This window comes from Nerophis lumbriciformis, linkage group LG01 (assembly GCF_033978685.3).
Source record: "Nerophis lumbriciformis linkage group LG01, RoL_Nlum_v2.1, whole genome shotgun sequence".
In the NCBI taxonomy this organism is placed as follows: domain Eukaryota; kingdom Metazoa; phylum Chordata; class Actinopteri; order Syngnathiformes; family Syngnathidae; genus Nerophis; species Nerophis lumbriciformis.
The window spans coordinates 42988503-43010135 of NC_084548.2; the positions used below are offsets into that span (position 1 = coordinate 42988503).

The 21633-nt window shown below is 42.7% G+C and overlaps 1 protein-coding gene across 2 annotated transcripts in view; it reads left to right on the top strand.

Moving 5' to 3' along the window:
• Nucleotides 1-622: 622 nt before the first annotated feature.
• Nucleotides 623-21633, top strand: part of nckap5l (NCK-associated protein 5-like) — an 84864-nt gene continuing 63853 nt past the window's right edge. For both annotated transcript variants that reach the window (XM_061982389.1, XM_061982398.1), the window contains exon 1: nucleotides 623-759. The gene's annotated coding sequence lies outside the window, so the exon portion shown is untranslated. The remainder of the gene's footprint in view (nucleotides 760-21633) is intronic.

Here is a 21633-nt window from a genome sequence, read left to right on the forward strand (position 1 = left end):
TAGCCTTTAAATAGACCCCCCTTTTAGACCAGTTGATCTGCCGTCTCTTTTCTGCTCTGCCCCCTCTCTTGCGTGGAGAGGTTTTCAGATGACGTGCTAGCTGTTCAAAGTCGGGACCCGGGGTGGACCACACATCTGTGCATCAGTTGGGGATGTCTCTGTGTTGCTGACTTGTCTCCACTCAAGATGATCCCCTGCTGGGCCCACTATGAACTGGACTCTCACACTATTAACCAGATCCACTCGACGTCCATTGCAACCTTCAAGGTTTCTCATTGTAGCCCATTGGGTTGAGTTTTTCCTTGCCCTAATGGGATCTGAGCCGAGGATGTCGTTGTGGCTTGTGCAGCCCTTTGAGACACTCGTGATTTAGGGCTATATAAATAAACTTTGATTGAGAGATGTAGTTTGGCAGCAGCATTCCACATTAAAAAGAAGACATTAAGCATCCATCCTTGACATTGAAGAGTGCAGATAAGATGTGTGCAGCGGAGAGTTGATAAAATAGCTGAAGCCATGCACAAGTATGGGCTGAAGTTGTGTTTGGCAGCGAAAGGACAGCCCCTCAAAAAATGTGGGCGGGTAGAAGAAGCTTCATGCAATGACATCACTTTTCCTCAACCTAAACACGGAGGAGCTCAGGCTGCAGCAGCCAAGCAGCAGCGGAAGAAATGAAGCCAGCACGTTCATGATTACCAATAAACCGGCGCCCTGTCGCTGAGGTGGTGTTCAGGCGTCGAGGATCTCCGACACAATGAGGTAAATATCTGCTTCGATGACACACACACGCACACATTGTGTCTTTTTGTGTGGTTCCGAGTAAAACGGGCCGGTAGTCATGTCGAGGCTTCGGTGGCAGCAGGCGAAGGGCGGAAGAAACACCGGTGAGTTGTGAGGCCCCGGACACTTTCTTACAAGCACATTGATGGTCTCACATCCATTCTTTGGGAGGGTGTAAGTGCGTCTAGTGATGGCAGCTGTCAGCTGCTGCTTGACTGACTGATGTGCATGTGGAGCAGAAAAGGCCCACAGTGGTGAGATATTCTTCTCACTTGGGACATGTGTCGTCTGCACTGCACCACACGCTCATGTCGCTTCTTTCCACCTCAGTCCATGTTGTCTCATTATTGTTTCAATGTGTCGTGCAGCATCTGGAACTGCTGAATCATCATTTAATAGCAATTAGTGGAGTAATCCCCCCCCCCCCCAAACACATGAAGGAGGGTTAGTGTTGCAGTCATCACAATGGAAGTGCAACTGAAGCAAAAAAAAAACAACAAATAGAGGAAGTCTGCATTGTTGTGTCTGCAGAGTTTATTGGTGTGTTGCAAGAATAGTGAGCTTCAAACTTCGCTTGAAAATAATGACAAATGTTTTTCATAATGCTAAGAAATGGATTTGGAATGCATTTTTTTTTACAGAATGGTAATGCTGATATTGGTAGGTTAAGTTAAAGTCAAGTTAAAGTACCAATAATTGTCACACACACACTAGGTGTCCTGTGCATTTGACCCATCCCCTTGTTCCACCCCCTGGGAGGTGAGGGAAGCAGTGAGTATCGGCGGTGGCCGCGCCCGGGAATCATTCTGGTGATTTAACCCCCAATTCCAACCCTTGATGCTGAGTGCCAAGCAGGGAGGCAATGGGTCCCATTTTTATAGTCTTTGGTATGACTCGGCCGGGGTTTGAACTCACGACCTACGTTTATTTCGAACATGAATACAGTTTCAATATGATCCATCACATATTTTACATACGTACAATTGTCTTTACAACATGTTCGAAATGGAGTAAGAGGAAGCAATGCATGTTTAATCCTACCCCCCTTTTTTCACTTCATAGCAATTTTTAACACCTATGTTCACTTCTTTATAACAGGGTTCCCCAACCTTTTTTCTACCAGGGACCGGTTTAATGTGGGCATTATTTTCACGGACCGGCTTTCTATGTGTGGCAAATAAAAACAGCAAAAAAAAAATAAGTATGAAAAATGTGCCTTTGGCTACAATCTGGCACATTAACATTTTATATGTCCATATTTTATATGTGCATTGTCCCATGTACTGTAACAAAGGAGTTGTAATATACATCTATTAACAAACTTATTGGTGGGTTTAGTGGGACAGGCGGAAATTAAGCCGGAGAAAATGCGGTAGTTTATAAATTAATTAATGTTTCTGTGCGGCCTGGTAGCAAATGTGTCACGGACCGGTGGTTGGGGACCACTCTTTTATAACACAATTTACATCAATGTACTCTAAATACAACAGTTATCTTATTCATTATATATGTCTTACAATCCTTCTTCCTTGTAGTTTGAACAGTCTCTTAAATTGGATAATATTAGTACATTGTTGGATTTATTTGCTTAATCCATTGCATGATTTAATTCCACACACTGATATGCCAAAGTATGTTTTAAGTTAGATTTTTCCCTAAGGTTATATTTTTCCTCTTTTGTTGGGAAGAATTGTTGTATGTTTTTGGGTAGCAGGTAATAGTTTGAGTAAAAGTGTCTCCAGCAGACAAAGTGTTATTAGATCCACACAAGACTTCATTTTCAGCCAAAGTGATGACCCCATCGCATTTTCCGAGTGTCACTTGAGTCATGAGGGAGTGTTTCTTGTTGTTTTTTTCACATTCTGGATGATTTTTTCTGGCCAAAACAGAAACATCTCAGTTTAATTACCCACTTATAAAAGTTAATGATGTGTGCTGTGGATGAGGGTCGAATGTACTCTTATTAACATCTTCTGAACAAAGACCAAGTCTAAGATCAGGAATTAGGGTTGCAGGATTTGAACGGAGAAAATTAAGATCTGTAAAATATTTAGATTTCACTCTGAAGAGTGAATCTCAATGAATCTTTCAGTGTTTGTGGATTGCAAATTTCTTCAAAAGGCATTTATGCTGAGCGCTTTCACATTGCTGCGTGCTGATCTTTTATATGAGTGTTTCTTAACCATAGGGCCTATTGTTGTAGAGGGCCCGCCAAAAAATACAATTTTCCACCACTTCTGGCAGTAATGACAATATCAAACTAACAGAAGAAGTCTGTAGCTAAAGTCATAGAGAAGTTTTTAAGCGCAAAAAATATGACGAGGGTGGTGAAGCTACTATTTTCATTAGCACTTTAATTGTATTGACAGTTCGTGTTCATTATTCATTTTGTTTATTTTAGCACAACATATTTGTATGTAAAATATTTTTTCGTTAGTTATTTATGAGTCGCTTCTTATGCAGTATTTTTGGTTACTACTTAATTTTCTAATCAGCCTGACCAAAGTGTAAGGTTTATCTGTTAAATAAAATAAACTATAATCTTTGGAACTAACACGCGGTTTCATATCATTTGTTAAGGTTATTCGCCTGTTAAACTGTAAGTAGGTTAGATATAATTATCGAATATGATTAATATTAAGAGTAATTCAGTGTTTATATTTGAGTGGGCCTCTGCCCCTCTTTATAGTTAAATAACCCCTGTTTTATACAATTGAACATACCAGTACATCATGTACTGATAAAAGTATGGCTGACAGGAAGTACAGATGAAAGAAAACAGGGTTGGGGCCCACGTTACAGCTATAACAGCTGTTGTTCTCTGTGACGTCAGAGGTCAAGTTCTACCACATCAAACTCATCCAAACCTGCCTTTATGAACAGAAAAGGGCCCTTGCCAAAGTGTCCCCTTACATGGTGGTATCTTTGTTTTAAAAGGTCCAACAAAGACCAAATCGTATAAAAACTGGATCAATGGTTTGCCATAAGAAGTAGAGTAATGTAAATCCAACTCATCTGTGACAGACACCCCAAAGTACTAAGAAAAAACACATTTTATAGAGAATAATTATAATTTGACATGCAGAAAACAGTGTGAAATACACATAAATGATGAATAAAATGGCTAAATTCAAAACATTCAACATCACTTTTACCTTTTATTGAAGACTTGTTGGCAAAGACAACGATGAGCGCAGAGTCACATGGACGCTGTTTCACTAACTTGAAGGGGAATTGCACTTTTTTGGAATCATTCACAAACTTTATGTAAGACAAGAACATATATTTAAATATTTTTTTATGCATTATAACTATTTAATAAATGCGATCAAAAGTCTGCTTACAATAGAGCCTATGGGAGTCGCTCTATTCTGCCTATAAAGCACTTAAAAACATCCAAACACCTCCATTAAAGTTTTATATACTGTACAAACTGTAAGTATTATGTAACAGGCACATTTATAAGAACATGTAATATTTATGTATTTTGATCATTTGAGGCATATGGCGGCGTATTACTTTCATAGACGCATCACAACGTTCACTTTTTCCTTGAACTGCAACACTGACGACAACGCATGCAGACTTCATGAGAACCGACAAACGTAATAAAACATCACTTACTGTACAATGTCTGCTATCACTGGAATGATTCCAAAAGTTATAGTATGTTATGGAAAATTGTTCAAACAAACAAAGATTTTTCTGCTTACCGTAACTCTCATTCCTGTATTTTGATAAGTGCACGTCATCAACATCATCACAGCACCCACAATTCACCAATCTCATGTGCGCCTTATTGCAGCAGTTCCTGGCACTCCATGTGTATGTATATATATATATATATATATATATATATATATATATATATATATATATATATATATATATATATATATATATATATATATATATATATAAATTAATCATTGCAGCCCTAATCCTAATTAGGAGTGACCCGATATGACTTTTTTAATTTGATTTCAATACCGATATTGGAGCTTTAGGTGTTGGCTGATACCGATATTAAACCAATACAATATCAGCAGGACTCCTAATACATTTTGTAGTGCAGAAGGTGACAAAATGTTTGATCAAGTGAAAATAGTCAAACACATAACATTGGTAGGTATGGAAAACATTTAACTAAGGGCATAAAAGTACAGACAATAAATAATTGTCAGTGGGAGAGTGGCCGTGCGCGACCCGAGGGTCCCTGGTTCAATCCCCACCTAGTACCAACCTCGTCATGTCCGTTGTGTCCTGAGCAAGACACTTCACCCTTGCTCCTGATGGGTGCTGGTTAGCGCCTTGCATGGCAGCTCCCTCCATCAGTGTGTGAATGTGTGTGTGAATGGGTAAATGTGGAAGTAGTGTCAAAGCGCTTTGAGTACCTTGAAGGTAGAAAAGCGCTATACAAGTACAACCCATTTATCATTATTTATAACTTTAATGATGCGGACACGTTTGTTACTGGATACTTTCTCATATGCTTCTGCATTGGAGACTGATTCTGTAGGTACAATGCAACTACCGGTATAATTATTTGATACTTATTCATGTTGACAAATGTCAGGTTTTAATATTGTTCAATTAAGGACATATGACATAGGCTTGTGTGCGTAGCTGTTGTGTAACTGCTAGCTCCTAGTAGCCTATAGCCTACCATCTTTACCTTTTTTAAACGACTTCACGAAAATACAGGATAAGACCAACTTTGTGTGCTCATTGGAGGACATTTAGATGTTAACTGGCTGTCCAGTTTTGCACAAACACAAAACTGCTTGTAATGGAGCTTGCATTGGAGATTTTAGATGCAAGTCGATGTCATCCAATGTTTTTTTTTTTTCTGATATCAGTCCAATATCCGATATTAATATCGGATTGGAACACCGCTAACTATAACCCTATACTACATCCATACTTTGCTGCAAGGTCTTTCTTGAATTCAATAATTCTTCATCCAAGTGCTGGCTCTCGCAGCTAAAAGTGTCGAGACATTTCCGTTCTCAGCGCGGGGAGTAAAGATGAACTCAACCCCAAGTGATGCTAATGTAGCGAATCCCCACGAATGTACTTGTGAGTCCACGATTATTGTGATGGTCTCCCAACACGCGCATGTGCAATTGACTGCGATGCCCGTTTTCAACATGTCGCATCTTTCCCTTCCACACGGAGTCAATTGTGTTCAAGTGTTTATTTTTTAAGCATCAAAAACACAGTTTTCCTATAGTCTGACAGCCAAAACGCTTCAATAGTTTTCCATTTTTTACAAGTTACTCCATCCATGGGGGAGGATTTCTGTTTCCCACTCGTGTCAATGTTTGTCGTCAGGTTTGTGCAATGCAGTTTGAGGTAGCGTATCCAAGTAGTGCTGCATTACATCATGAAAAAAAGGGTGACTTTATTGGAGTGTAACAAGCAGTGAGAAGTACGGGCTGCTTGTGTTCGCCTCTAATTGTTACCAGATGTGCTACACGCCTTTGTGTCCCACATCATGTTACTTGTGCAGACGCCACATAGGGCGCTAGCCAGGCTTCTGATGACGGAGGGAAAACGCGGCGTGGAGTGACTGGCTTTTTTTCTTTTTTTTCTTTCTTGCATTGCTTGTGTGGATGTTGACGAGGCGTTGCAATGGGCAGCAGCCGTGTTAGCTGACACTGAATGTGTTCATTGTGGCCTGGTAACAATGTCTGCTTCACAGCCTCTTGTTTCTCTCATTGACACAAGATGGTCAAGGTAGCTGAGGTCAAAGGTCAACTCAGGACAGCCACAATTATGAATTGCTCGTCAAACTTTGAGACGATATTGTTGTACTTTAGTGTATGTGACTTTTAAATGCTGGAGGCCTGCCATGTGTTGTCTTAAAGTCGTAAATGGGTTATACGGTTTCTCTCTTTTGACTCTGACCAACGACGTTTGATATCTGTCATATACAAACCCCATTTCCATACGAGTTGGGAAATTGTGTTAGATGTAAATATAAACGGAATACATCCATCCATACATCCATCCATCCATTTTCTTCCGCTTATTCCCTTCGGAGTCGCGGGGGGCGCTGGAGCCTATCTCAGCTACAATCGGGATACAATGATTTGCAAATCATTTTGAACCCATATTCAGTTGAATATGCTACAAAGACAACATATTTGATGTTCAAACTGATAAACATTTTTTTTTTTTTGCAAATAATCATTAACTTTAGAATTTGATGCCAGCAACACGTGACAAAGAAGTTGGGAAAGGTGGCAATAAATACTGATAAAGTTGAGGAATGCTCATCAAACACTTATTTGGAACATCCCACAGGTGAACAAGCAAATTGGGAACAGGTGGGTGCCATGATTGGGTATAAAAGTAGATTCCATGAAATGCTCAGTCATTCACAAACAAGGATGGGGCGAGGGTCACCACTTTGTCAACAAATGCGTGAGCAAATTGTTGAACAGTTTAAGAAAAACCTTTTTCAACCAGCTATTGCAAGGAATTTAGGGATTTCACCATCTACGGTCCGTAATATCATCAAAGGGTTCAGAGAATCTGGAGAAATCCCTGCACGTAAGCAGCTAAGCCTGTGACCTTCGATCCCTCAGGCTGTACTGCATCAACAAGCGACATCAGTGTGTAAAGGATATCACCACATGGGCTCAGGAACACTTCAGAAACCCACTGTCAGTAACTACATTTGGTCGCTACATCTGTAAGTGCAAGTTAAAACTCTCTTATGCAAGGCGAAAACCGTTTATCAACCACACCCAGAAACGCCGTCGGCTTCTCTGGGCCTGAGCTCATCTAAGATGGACTGATACAAAGTGGAAAAGTGTTCTGTGGTCTGACGAGTCCACATTTCAAATTGTTTTTGGAAACTGTGGACGTCGTGTCCTCCGGACCAAAGAGGAAAAGAACCATCCGGATTGTTATAGGCGCAAAGTGTAAAAGCCAGCATCTGTGATGGTATGGGGGTGTATTAGTGCCCAAGACATGGGTAACTTACACATCTGTGAAGGCGCCATTAATGCTGAAAGGTACATACAGGTTTTGGAGCAACATATGTTGCCATCCAAGCAACGTTACCATGGACGCCCCTGCTTATTTCAGCAAGACAATGCCAAGCCACATGTTACATCTACGTGGCTTCATAGTAAAAGAGTGCGGGTACTAGACTGGCCTGCCTGTAGTCCAGACCTGTCTTCCATTGAAAATGTGTGGCGCATTATGAAGCCTAAAATACCACAATGGAGACCCCCGGACTGTTGAACAACTTAAGCTGTACATCAAGCAAGAATGGGAAAGAATTCCACCTGAGAAGCTTCAAAAATGTGTCTCCTCAGTTCCCAAATGTTTACTGAGTCTTTGTTAAAAGGAAAGGCCATGTAACACAGTGGTGAACATGCCCTTTCCCAACTACTTTGGCACGTGTTGCAGCCATGAAATTCTAAGTTAATTATTATTTGCAAAAAAAAAATAAAGTTTATGAGTTTGAACATCAAATATCTTGTCTTTGTAGTGCATTCAATTGAATATGGGTTGAAAATGATTTGCAAATCATTGTATTCCGTTTATATTTACATCTAACACAATTTCCCAACTCATATGGAAACGGGGTTTGTATAATGAAATCGGCCTTCTGAATCCACTTAACACTTCACTTGCCAGAGAATCCTGGGAACATGACCTTGGGGCACCTATACCTGACGGGCAGTGGAGAAAGGCTGTGAGACTGGTATTCATCGTCTATATGTGCTAGGCATGGCCTAATACAGTGTAAAGCACATTTCACCAATGCTAGACTGGCTAAAATATATCCCAACCATAGCGCTTGTAACCGCTGTAGGCAATCCCCAGCTGACCATTTGCATATGTTCTGGACATGCCCAAAACTCAAGTTTTTTTTCTGCTATTTTTGAAACTCTCGGGCAGACTCTCGACAGGACAATAACATCCAGCCGGCTGACTGCCCTTTTTGGCGTTCCGCAGGTGGACGGTTTACCTACAACCCCTCGTCATGTCATTGTGTTAACGACTCTGCCGGCTAGGCGTACAATTCTTTTTAAATGGAAGCTTGCGTCCCCGCCGAGCCATAACAGTTGGATACAAGATGTCTTGCGGTGTCTGCAATTAGAGAAGCTTCGGTTCTCGCAGAAAGGAGCTGTGTCATCTTTCCATTAAACTTGGGGCCCCCTCTTAGACCTTATTAGGGACAAGCTTGACATCACCCCAAGCGATTCGAGTAACACAACTTAGACAGAGTTGACCGCTGAAGCCCCCCCCCGAGCCCCATTCCTTGTGTTTATTTACCTTTACGTTATATTTTATTGTATATCTTATGTATTATTTATTTATTTATTTTACCTTATCTATTATTTTATTTATATTTAACATATTTTGTTAGATTGAATCTATGTTTGCATATACAGGTAAAAGCCAGTAAATTAGAATATTTTGAAAAACTTGATTTATTTCAGTAATTGCATTCAAAAGGTGTAACTTGTACATTATATTTATTCATTGCACACAGACTGATGCATTCAAATGTTTATTTCATTTAATTTTGATGATTTGAAGTGGCAACAAATGAAAATCCAAAATTCCGTGTGTCACAAAATTAGAATATTACTTAAGGCTAATACAAAAAAGGGATTTTTAGAAATGTTGGCCAATTGAAAAGTATGAAAATGAAAAATATGAGCATGTACAATACTCAATACTTGGTTGGAGCTCCTTTTGCCTCAATTACTGCGTTAATGCGGCGTGGCATGGAGTCGATGAGTTTCTGGCACTGCTCAGGTGTTATGAGAGCCCAGGTTGCTCTGATAGTGGCCTTCAACTCTTCTGCGTTTTTGGGTCTGGCATTCTGCATCTTCCTTTTCACAATACCCCACAGATTTTCTATGGGGCTAAGGTCAGGGGAGTTGGCGGGCCAATTTAGAACAGAAATACCATGGTCCGTAAACCAGGCACGGGTAGATTTTGCGCTGTGTGCAGGCGCCAAGTCCTGTTGGAACTTGAAATCTCCATCTCCATAGAGCAGATCAGCAGCAGGAAGCATGAAGTGCTCTAAAACTTGCTGGTAGACGGCTGCGTTGACCCTGGATCTCAGGAAACAGAGTGGACCGACACCAGCAGATGACATGGCACCCCAAACCATCACCCAACCATGCAAATTTTGCATTTCCTTTGGAAATCGAGGTCCCAGAGTCTGGAGGAAGACAGGAGAGGCACAGGATCCACGTTGCCTGAAGTCTAGTGTAAAGTTTCCACCATCAGTGATGGTTTGGGGTGCCATGTCATCTGCTGGTGTCGGTCCACTCTGTTTCCTGAGATCCAGGGTCAACGCAGCCGTCTACCAGCAAGTTTTAGAGCACTTCATGCTTCCTGCTGCTGACCTGCTCTATGGAGATGGAGATTTCAAGTTCCAACAGGACTTGGCGCCTGCACACAGCGCAAAATCTACCCGTGCCTGGTTTACGGACCATGGTATTTCTGTTCTAAATTGGCCCGCCAACTCCCCTGACCTTAGCCCCATAGAAAATCTGTGGGGTATTGTGAAAAGGAAGATGCAGAATGCCAGACCCAAAAACGCAGAAGAGTTGAAGGCCACTATCAGAGCAACCTGGGCTCTCATAACACCTGAGCAGTGCCAGAAACTCATCGACTCCATGCCACGCCGCATTAACGCAGTAATTGAGGCAAAAGGAGCTCCAACCAAGTATTGAGTATTGTACATGCTCATATTTTTCATTTTCATACTTTTCAGTTGGCCAACATTTCTAAAAATCCCTTTTTTGTATTAGCCTTAAGTAATATTCTAATTTTGTGACACACAGAATTTTGGATTTTCATTTGTTGCCACTTCAAATCATCAAAATTAAATGAAATAAACATTTGAATGCATCAGTCTGTGTGCAATCAATAAATATAATGTACAAGTTACACCTTTTGAATGCAATTACTGAAATAAATCAAGTTTTTCAAAATATTCTAATTTACTGGCTTTTACCTGTATTTATGTGTGTCTATATTTGTTGTGGGCACTAGGTGACAATTACCTTGGGAATTGAGTGGGTGGGTATTGTAAGGAGTGGGATTTATTATATTACATATTGTAAAAAGTGCGGATACCTCAACTTGCTGTTGCCATGATCATCATACTGTACTGTCTGCAAAATTCAATACAAATATTTGAAAAAACAACTTAATTCCAACATTCAGGGGGGGCAGGCTAATGTACAGTATGTCAATAAACCAGTGCTGTACAAAGTGCAGCATGTGTTACATTGTCGTAATAAAATAGGCAGAAACAATTGAATATAGAGCAGAAAAATTTAATATAGAAAAAAAGTAAACTTAAAGGGGAAATACACTTTTTTTTTTTATTTTACCCATCGTTCACAATCATTATGAAAGACATTAACGACATACTTATTTTTTTTAAATGCATTTTAACTTGTAAATAAACGTAAATAAAAGTCTGCTTACAGCAGAGCCAATGGAAGGTCCTCTATGTCGCCCATAAAACCCAATAAAAAAACCATCCAAAAGCGCCAAGGATACTCCATTTACATTTCGTGACTTCAATATTAACCAAGTATTCGTGATATTGTTATTATAAGCGCTTACGCAGACAAACTATTTTTAGCGGCACCGTGATCACGAGCTTGCATGCCAATGTTGACATGATCGACTGACCAACTGCTTTCTCGTTTCCTTGCTCGCCAAACTTCATTGTAGATCATAACTCATGCATCTCATCTGGATAGTAGAAAGATGAAGATGTATTCTGACAAGTTGGTACACTTTGACAGCCAATTTAAACCTGTCAATGGCGGGAACGACACGAAAAGACGATTGGGTCCACGCCCCTTTTGTTCACGAGAATTATGAGTCATTCTTCATCTAAATAGGAATATATCAAGATCCTAACAGCCGGTATCCTAATAACAGCAGACATTGTACAGTAAGTGATGATTTATTATGTTTGTTGGCTCTCATGAAGTCTGCAGTGAGCAGAAATCAGTGATGTTGTTGAAAAAAAAAGTACGCTTAAAATGAGCAAAATATGGAAATATGAAATGTTATTATAAATGTATAAACTTACAGCATGTATATAAAACTGATGGAGGTGTTTGGATGTTTATTTAATAGAGCTGTTCCCATAGGCTCCATTGCAAGCAGACCTTTGAACACATTTATTTAATATTTACAATGCATGAACAATTGTCGTCATGTTTTTTATAAGGATTGTGAACGATAGGCAACATTCCAAAAAAGTCCAGTTCCCCTTTAAGACTAATAATAATAAATAAATAAATATATGTATAGCATTGTTTTAGTCTTTTTATCATCCAGGTTGTACCCCGCCTTCCGCCCGAGTGCAGCTGGGATAGGCTCCAGCACCCTCGTGACCCTGAGAGGGACAAGCGGTGGGAAGTGGATGGATAAAAAAATATATATATATATATATCATTGCCAATTATGCAAATTATATAATGGTGTCATACCGACACCGCCCCCGGCCACTCCTCTACCACACCAATATATTAGCAATCTGTGGAAAACACTACTAGTATGTCATTTCTTAAAGTTGAGATACATTAATGTGCCTTGTGTTCATGTTAGCATGTAAGCTAGCTAGCGAGCTAGTGCTAGCTTGCTTCTCCAGTAAATAAGCAGTGTCAGCGGTCCGTGAGTTGATCAAAGTGAGGTTATCAATCACGGTTTCACAATCCTTTTAATTCAAAACGGTAATACAAACCAACGTTTTTTTAATTTTAAACTGTTTATATTTACCTCCCTATATATAAGCTAGCGAGTGAGCTAGCCGGTTCGTAAGTTTTTTAAACACGTGGTTATCAATAAAGGTTTTACGAAAAACATTTTTTTAAACGGTAATACAAACTGTCGTTTGACCACGGTTTATCAATAATACCGTTTATCGTTACGTCCCTAATATATAAAAATAACATGTTCACAATCAGACGTATGGACAATTTAGAATAACTTTCCAACTCAGATAAAACAGGCACACACTGAGAGAACGCGCAAACTCACCCAGTTCAAACAAAGATTCAAACCCCCATCTTAACCCTAACTGTGCAACCAGCGTGCTAATCGCTAGGATAGCGTGTAACCGGGTGCCTATACCTTTCAGACACTTTTTTGTGTCTGTATCACGTGTGAGTTACCAGAGAAAAGCTCTGATTTGCTTGCATGTCTAAATCTTCAGAACCCAAATTTACTGTAGAACAACCCTTTTCAGACATTTATTTACCAAGATTGATTAAAAAAATAAAAATGGTATGTTCGGGTAGAGGTTCTTACTTTAAATGTCCTAAACTATTAATGTTATGTTTAAACTCTTACGTTAAAGCTGCATGTCTACACTTTAATGCATGAAAACGAATAGTGGCCTTTGTGATTCTTTTGCTGATTGAAGTCAATTACCATATCAGCTGATAATGGCTGGATAATCAGCTCAGTGGCCTTGTGGTTCGAGTGTCCTCCCTGAGACTGGGAGGTCGTGAGTTCAAACCCCAGCCTACAAAAAATGGGACCCATTGCCTCCCTGCTTGGCACTCAGCATCAAGGGTTGGAATTGGGGGTTAAATCACCAAAATGATTCCCGAGCGCGGCGCACGCTGCTGCTCACTGCTCCCCTCACCTCCCAGGGGGTGAACATGGGGATGGGTCAAATGCAGAGGATACATTTCACCACACCTAGTGTGTGTGTGACAATCGTTGGGACTTTAACTTGCCAAAACTACAGAACATTTATCAAAATGTCTTCATTGAGATTTATAAGTGAATGATAGGTCAGTTCATAATCATTTCAGTGACTTCATCATCCTGAGGTCCTTTTTGTCTTTGACATGTTTGTTTGTGTTCGGTCATAGTTTGGTCCTATAGGACAACATTTAGTAGTGAAGTTGGGAGTGGATGGGGGTTGGGCGGGGGGTTGGGGGTCCAGACGGCTCAGCACCTCTCTGTAGTCGACTATCTCTGCTGTGTGGCGTAGTGTACGCTCACACTTTGAAGATAGGCTCCTTATCACGCCTTTATCAGTCTAGGCTCGGAGGCATGCAGGTACCGGCGTTACCATGGTGACACGCCCAAGCAGCTTCTGCTGTCCCGCATTAGCATATCAAAATATTCCTCCGGGACCCCACGGAGGTGTGGCGCCATGGCAGAGGAGCTCCCAGACGGACTGCACGACAGCATGATGAAGTTTGCATGGAAGTGGGAGAAAGAATTATCATGCATATTCTATCACACAGATGTTTTCCACTCAGCTGCCCACTTCCTCTTTTTCCCTTTTTAAATGGTAAAAATATCCCTTTAAATGAATCATGCAATTGTCCACGGCGAATCAGGATTACTCCCACATCAGTTACACTTTTTTTTAAAATCTTCACAAACAGTCTTTAAAGTGGAGAGCAAATGTTGACATAATTATTCACTTTGAAGTTGCTATATGTTGGACACCATCAGTGGTAGTAACTTATATGACATGTTGGTGCCTCTTGGATGGAAGAGCTAATTATTCCTATTGGATTCACTCGCCATTAAGTACGGTACTCTTTACTGTGAATTGTAAACAAGCGAGAGTAATTGACACACCCTCCCTGCTAGCTTGACGTTGAAGTTCTCCAATTTTGGATCAACATTTGCAATAAAAGTGACTGTTGTGTAATCAGGCACAACATTTGAATTTCAGAAGTGAGGGGGACACAACTGGGGGCGCAGCTTGAGGGGATCAGACGCATGGAGTAATATGAATATCAGAATCGGAGCTGCTTAGTGGCCTTGTGATTCGAGTGTCCGCCCTGAGACAGGAAGGTCGTGAGTTCAAACCCAGGCCAAGTCATACCAAAGACTATAAAAATGGGACACATTGCCTCCCTGCTTGGCACTCAGCATCGAGGGTTGGAATTGGGGGTTAAATCACCAAAATGATTCCCGAGCACGGCCACCGCTGCTGCTCACTGCTCCCCTCACCTCCCAGGGGGTGAACAAGGGGATGGGTCAAATGCAGAGGATAATTTCACCAGACTTAGTGTGTTGGTGACGATCGTTGGAACTTTAACTTTAATATCAAGCTAACAAGCTAAATTGATAGAAGCACGAGCCCTAAATACTCCTGCACTCACTACTGTAAGATGATGGATAGAACAGATGGAATCGCTTACAGTTTTCTGTGCCACTCAGGCATACTTGCCAACCCTCCAGGATTTTCCGGTAGACTCCCGAAATTCAGCGCCTCTCCCGAAAACCTCCCGGGACAAATTATCTCCCGAAAATCTCCCGAAATTCAGGCGGACTCAGAATCCATGCGGACCTGAGTCCGCTTTTCCACAATATAAACGGTGTGCCTGCCCAATGACGTTATAACTGTAGAATGATCTAGGGCGAGTTCTTGGTTCCTTATGTGGGTTTATTGTTAGGCAGTTTCATTAACGTCCTCCCAGCGCGGTAACAACAACACACAACAACAGAAGTCACATTTTGGTCTACTGTAAAGCAGTTCGTCTGCTGTAAACAGCAATGTTGTGACACTCTTAAACAGGACAATACTGCCATCTAGTGCATTTGATGAAAGCACTTTTGTGCGTGCCACACAGCAATGCATCATCAGAGAGGGTGTTCAGCATGGTTAGAAAAATAGTGACAGAGAATAGAACAAGGATGGACAATTCAACCCTTAACTCAACAAGTATATGTGTAAATAAATGAACACTGAAATTCAAGTATTTATTTTATATGTATATATATATATATATATATACAATAAAAGAAATATATATTTATAGCTACAATTCACTGAAAGTCAAGTATTTCTCATATATATATATATATATATATATATATATGTATATGTATATATATATATATATATATATATATATATATATATATACATATATATATATATATATATATATATATATATATATATATATATATCCATCCATCCATCCATCTTCTTCCGCTTATCCGAGGTCGGGTCGCGGGGGCAGCAGCCTAAGCAGGGAAGCCCAGACTTCCCTCTCCCCAGCCACTTCGTCCAGCTCTTCCTGTGGGACCCCGAGGCGTTCCCAGGCCAGCCGGGAGACATAGTCTTCCCAACGTGTCCTGGGTCTTCCCCGCGGCCTCCTACCGGTCGGACGTGCCCTAAACACCTCCCTAGGGAGGCGTTCGGGTGGCATCCTGACCAGATGCCCGAACCACCTCATCTGGCTCCTCTCGATGTGGAGGAGCAGCAGCTTTACTTTGAGCTCCTCCCGGATGGCAGAGCTTCTCACCCTATCTCTAAGGGAGAGCCCCGCCACCCGGCGGAGGAAACTCATTTCGGCCGCTTGTACCCGTGATCTTGTCCTTTCGGTCATAACCCAAAGCTCATGACCATAGGTGAGGATGGGAACGTAGATCGGCCGGTAAATTGAGAGCTTTGCCTTCCGGCTCAGCTCCTTCTTCACCACAACGGATCGATACAGCGTCCGCATTACTGAAGACGCCGCACCGATCCGCCTGTCGATCTCACGATCCACTCTTCCCTCACTCGTGAACAAGACTCCGAGGTACTTGAACTCCTCCACTTGGGGCAAGATCTCCTCCCCAACCCGGAGATGGCACTCCACCCTTTTCCGGGCGAGAACCATGGACTCGGACTTGGAGGTGCTGATTCTCATCCCAGTCGCTTCACACTCAGCTGCGAACCGATCCAGTGAGAGCTGAAGATCCTGGACAGATGAAGCCATCAGGACCACATCATCTGCAAAAAGCAGAGACCTAATCCTGCAGCCACCAAACAAGATCCCCTCAACGCCATGACTGCGCCTAGAAATTCTGTCCATAAAAGTTATGAACAGAATCGGTGACAAAGGGCAGCCTTGGCGGAGTCCAACCCTCACTGGAAACGTGTCCGACTTACTACCGGCAATGCGGACCAAGCTCTGGCACTGATCATACAGGGAGCGGACTGCCACAATCAGACAGTCCGATACCCCGTACTCTCTGAGCACTCCCCACAGGACTTCCCGAGGGACACGGTCGAATGCCTTCTCCAAGTCCACAAAACACATGTAGACTGGTTGGGCAAACTCCCATGCACCCTCAAGGACCCTGCCGAGAGTATAGAGCTGGTCCACAGTTCCACGACCAGGACGAAAACCACACTGTTCCTCCTGAATCCGAGGTTCGACTATCCGGCGTAGCCTCCTCTCCAGTACACCTGAATAGACCTTACCGGGAAGGCTGAGGAGTGTGATCCCACGATAGTTAGAACACACCCTCCGGTTCCCCTTCTTAAAGAGAGGAACCACCACCCCGGTCTGCCAATCCAGTGGTACCGCCCCCGATGTCCACGCGATGCTGCAGAGTCTTGTCAACCAAGACAGCCCCACAGCATCCAGAGCCTTAAGGAACTCCGGGCGGATCTCATCTACCCCCGGGGCCTTGCCACCGAGGAGCTTTTGAACTACCTCAGCAACCTCAGCCCCAGAAATAGGAGAGCCCACCACAGACTCCCCAGGCACTGCTTCCTCATAGGAAGACGTGTTGGTGGGATTGAGGAGGTCTTCGAAGTATTCCCTCCACCGATCCACAACATCCGCAGTCGAGGTCAGCAGAACACCATCCTCGCCATACACGGTGTTGATAGTGCACTGCTTTCCCTTCCTGAGGCGGCAGATGGTGGTCCAGAATTGCTTCGAAGCCGTCCGGAAGTCGTTTTCCATGGCCTCACCGAACTCCTCCCATGTCCGAGTTTTTGCCTCTGCGACCGCTGAAGCCGCACACCGCTTGGCCTGTCGGTACTTGTCCGCTGCCTCAGGAGTCCTATGAGCCAAAAGAACCCAATAGGACTCCTTCTTCAGCTTGACGGCATCCCTCACCGCCGGTGTCCACCAACGGGTTCTAGGATTACCGCCACGACAAGCACCAACTACCTTGCGGCCACAGCTCCAATCAGCCGCCTCGACAATAGAGGCGCGGAACATGGTCCATTCGGACTCAATGTCCAGCACCTCCCTCGTGACATGTTCAAAGTTCTTCCGGAGGTGGGAATTGAAACTCTCTCTGACAGGAGACTCTGCCAGACGTTCCCAGCAAACCCTCACAATGCGTTTGGGCCTGCCAGGTCTGTCCGGCATCCTCCCCCACCATCGCAGCCAACTCACCACCAGGTGGTGATCGGTAGAAAGCTCCGCCCCTCTCTTCACCCGAGTGTCCAAAACATGAGGCCGCAAATCCGATGACACAACTGCAAAGTTGATCATGGAACTGCGGCCTAGGGTGTCCTGGTGCCAAGTGCACATATGGACACCCTTATGTTTGAACATGGTGTTCGTTATGGACAATCCGTGACGGGCACAAAAGTCCAATAACATAACACCGCTCGGGTTCAGATCCGGGCAGCCATTCTTCCCAATCACGCCTCTCCAGGTTTCACTGTCGCTGCCAACATGAGCATTGAAGTCCCCCAGTAGAACGAGGGAATCACCCGGGGGAGCACTCTCAAGTACTCCCTCGAGTGAATCCAAAAAGGGTGGGTACTCTGAGCTGCGGTTTGGCGCGTAAGCGCAAACCACAGTCAGGACCCGTTCCCCCACCCGAAGGCGGAGGGAAGCTACCCTCTCGTCCACCGGGTTGAACTCCAACGTACAGGCTCTGAGCCGGGGGGAAACAAGAATTGCCACCCCAGCCCGTCGCCTCTCACTGCCGGCAACGCCAGTGTGGAAGAGAGTCCAGCCCCTCTCGAGAGAACTGGTTCCAGAGCCCTTGCTGTGCGTCGAAGTGAGTCCGACTATATCTAGCCGGAACTTCTCCACCTCGCGCACTAGCTCAGGCTCCTTCCCCCCCAGCGAGGTGACGTTCCACGTCCCAAGAGCTAGCTTCTGTAGCCGAGGATCGGACCCCCAAGTGCCCTGCCCCCGGCTTCCGCCCAGCTTACATCGCACCCGACCTCTATGACCCCTACTATGGGTGGTGAGCCCATTGGAGGGGGGACCCACGTTGCCTCTTCGGGGTGCTACCCGGCCGGGCACCATGGGGACAGGCCCGGCCACCAGGCGCTCGCCATCGTGCCCCACCTCCGGGCCTGGCTCCAGAGGGGGGCCCCGGTGACCCGCGTCCGGGCAAGGGAAATCTGGGTTCCTTGCTTGTTTTCTTCATAGAGGTCTTCGAACTGCTCTTTGTCTGATCCCTCACCTAGGACCAGTTTGTCTTGGGAGACCCTACCAGGGGGCATAAAGCCACCGGACAACATAGCTCCTAGGATCATTGGGACACGCAAACTCCTCTACCACGTTAAGGTGGCAGCTCAGAGAGGAGATATATATACATATATATATATATATATATATATATATATATATATATATAATGTGTGTGTGAAATACTTGACTTGGTGAATTCTAGCTGTAAATATACTCCTCCCCTCTTAGCCACGCCCCCAACCATGCCCCTCCCCCCACCTCCCGAAATCGGAGGTCTCAAGGTTGGCAAGTATGCACTCAGGGCGCCGCCATCTAACACTGTTGTTACGTTGTCACTATTTTGCACTTATTGTATGATGTACCTTTTTGCTGTACCTATTGTGCTCTAGTATTGGCATATTAAAATATGTTACTGATTTAGTGTAACTGAGATGTTTCTGCCTAAAGATGTGAATTGAGGAGAAAAAAAACAAAAACATTTGCAAAGTGATGAATGCTGAGTCGTGAATATGCGGGGAGCCACTGTACATTGTAACCCATCTGCAGCAGTGACGTGCAGTCACTAGAGGCAGGTGAGGCCATCATGGAAAGAAAAAAAATGTAAAAAGAAAAAAAAAAAATTAAATTGTTATATGTATCCAGTGATTATACTATAAAGTTATTTTCCATTTAACTTCACCAGTTTTAGATTATTTTTATTCAAAATCGCTGAATTTTCACATTTGCCGTTCAAATACTGAGAAGAGACGGTGCGGTGAACAGCAGCCAGTTGAGGCACGTCACTCAGTGCCTCAACATGGATTCCGGACTCGGCTAACTGCTGGCCTGCTGTGCAGTGAGACTGTATTGCTATATGAATTATATTATACATTTCCATAGTTTAGTTAGCTGAGGTATATAATGTACAGTGTATTTTGTCAACAACTGTATGTGTGTAACGTATTTCTTGTGCTGAGCGATCATAAAACGGCTGCAAAAGACGCACTGGCTGAGGCTCCAGTAGCCCCGCCTCCTGCACCCCCGTCGTAGAATTGTTATATCAACTAAAGCCCACACTTAAACTTTCCACGTGCAAGATTGAATCTATTTAAAAAAGTTATTTCATAAGAAGCCAAAAAGTGCAAAAACAATAATGTTCGTGTTGGAGGAGTTGTGAATGACTGCAGGGCTACAACATTAAGTACACCTGCAGACTGCAGGTGTATCTAATTCACAACTCCTCCAACACGAACATTATTGTTTTTGCACTTTTTGGCTTCTTATTAAATAACTTTTGTAACCTATTTTCATGGGCTTTCCTCTTTGTGATGTTAAGTTCCTGTTATGCGCTGTTATACAGTATATGCCTCGAGCTCTTATTTTGAAGGCGCTAAGAGCGGAAGTGATGACATGGGGTGGAGCAAAAGTTTTTGAAAGAAGGTAAATAAAGTGGTCCTCGTGTAAACTGGAGCCTCCGTGTTTGTTATTTTGTAGTTTCATACAGTATAGGCGACATTTATAAACCCTCGGTTACACTTTTTTAAATAGATTCAATCTTGCACGTGGAAAGTTTAAGTGAGGGCTTTAGTTGCGGCGCATGGACTTAATTTGTAAGTAAAGGTAAAACCATAATAACGTTTTTTTTATTAAATGTGCTTTTTTCTGTGCTACAGTTTGTATGTGTAAAGTTAAAGTTAAGTTAAAGTACCAATGATTGTCACACACACACTAGGTGTAATGAAATTTGTCGTCTGTATTTGACCCATCCCCTTGTTCACCCCCTGGGAGGTGAGGGGAGCAGTGGGCAGCAGTGACGCCGCGCCCGGGAATCATTTTTGGTGATTTAACCCCCAATTCCAACCGTTGATGCTGAGTGCCAAGCAGGGAAGAATGCTGGTATGAGCTTTTAAACATAACCCGTTAACTGCTGCCAATCAAATGGTGAATAAGATACTCTTTAGGGTTCATATGTTTGTAAATTTGACTGTGATGAAGTCAGTGCCTCACCAGCCATGAACCTCACAGCACGTCACTGATCTGCAGTGTCCAAAATAACAGTTACCATATATTAGAGACTAAGGCTGTTAAATGATTAAAGTAGTAAACTCAGATTCATCGCATTTTGTCAGTAGTTTACTCATAATTAATCAGTGCTGCAGCTGTTAAATATACTGTAATATTGTACATGGTAATTGGGATTTGTTATATATTGTATATATTATATAAAAATATTATATAATAATACAGTGTATATTATATACTGTATATATAATATGTAAATATTACATATATATTATGTTTTAGGGCAGCACAGGGGTTAGTGCATGTGCCTCACCATTGGCGTTGCTAGACCTATTTTAGGGGGGCTCAAGCCCCCCTAAAATATTCTTAAGGCCTCCTAAATAATTTGGTGTTAAAAAAAAAATTTATATATATATTTCTTTCTTTTCTTTTTTTTTTTTTACAAATACATGCCGACATATTCATTATAAAGTGGCCCGAATATGAGTTTAAATAAATAATCATATAACCTGTCATTATTCACTCAGTCTCCCCTCACTTCATAGCGTACGGTAGAGAGCCCCTTTCGTGCGTCAGTATCCAATCCATTCCACTTGTTCATATAGAAAATGCCCACATCACTCAAAATCCAGTCCGCATT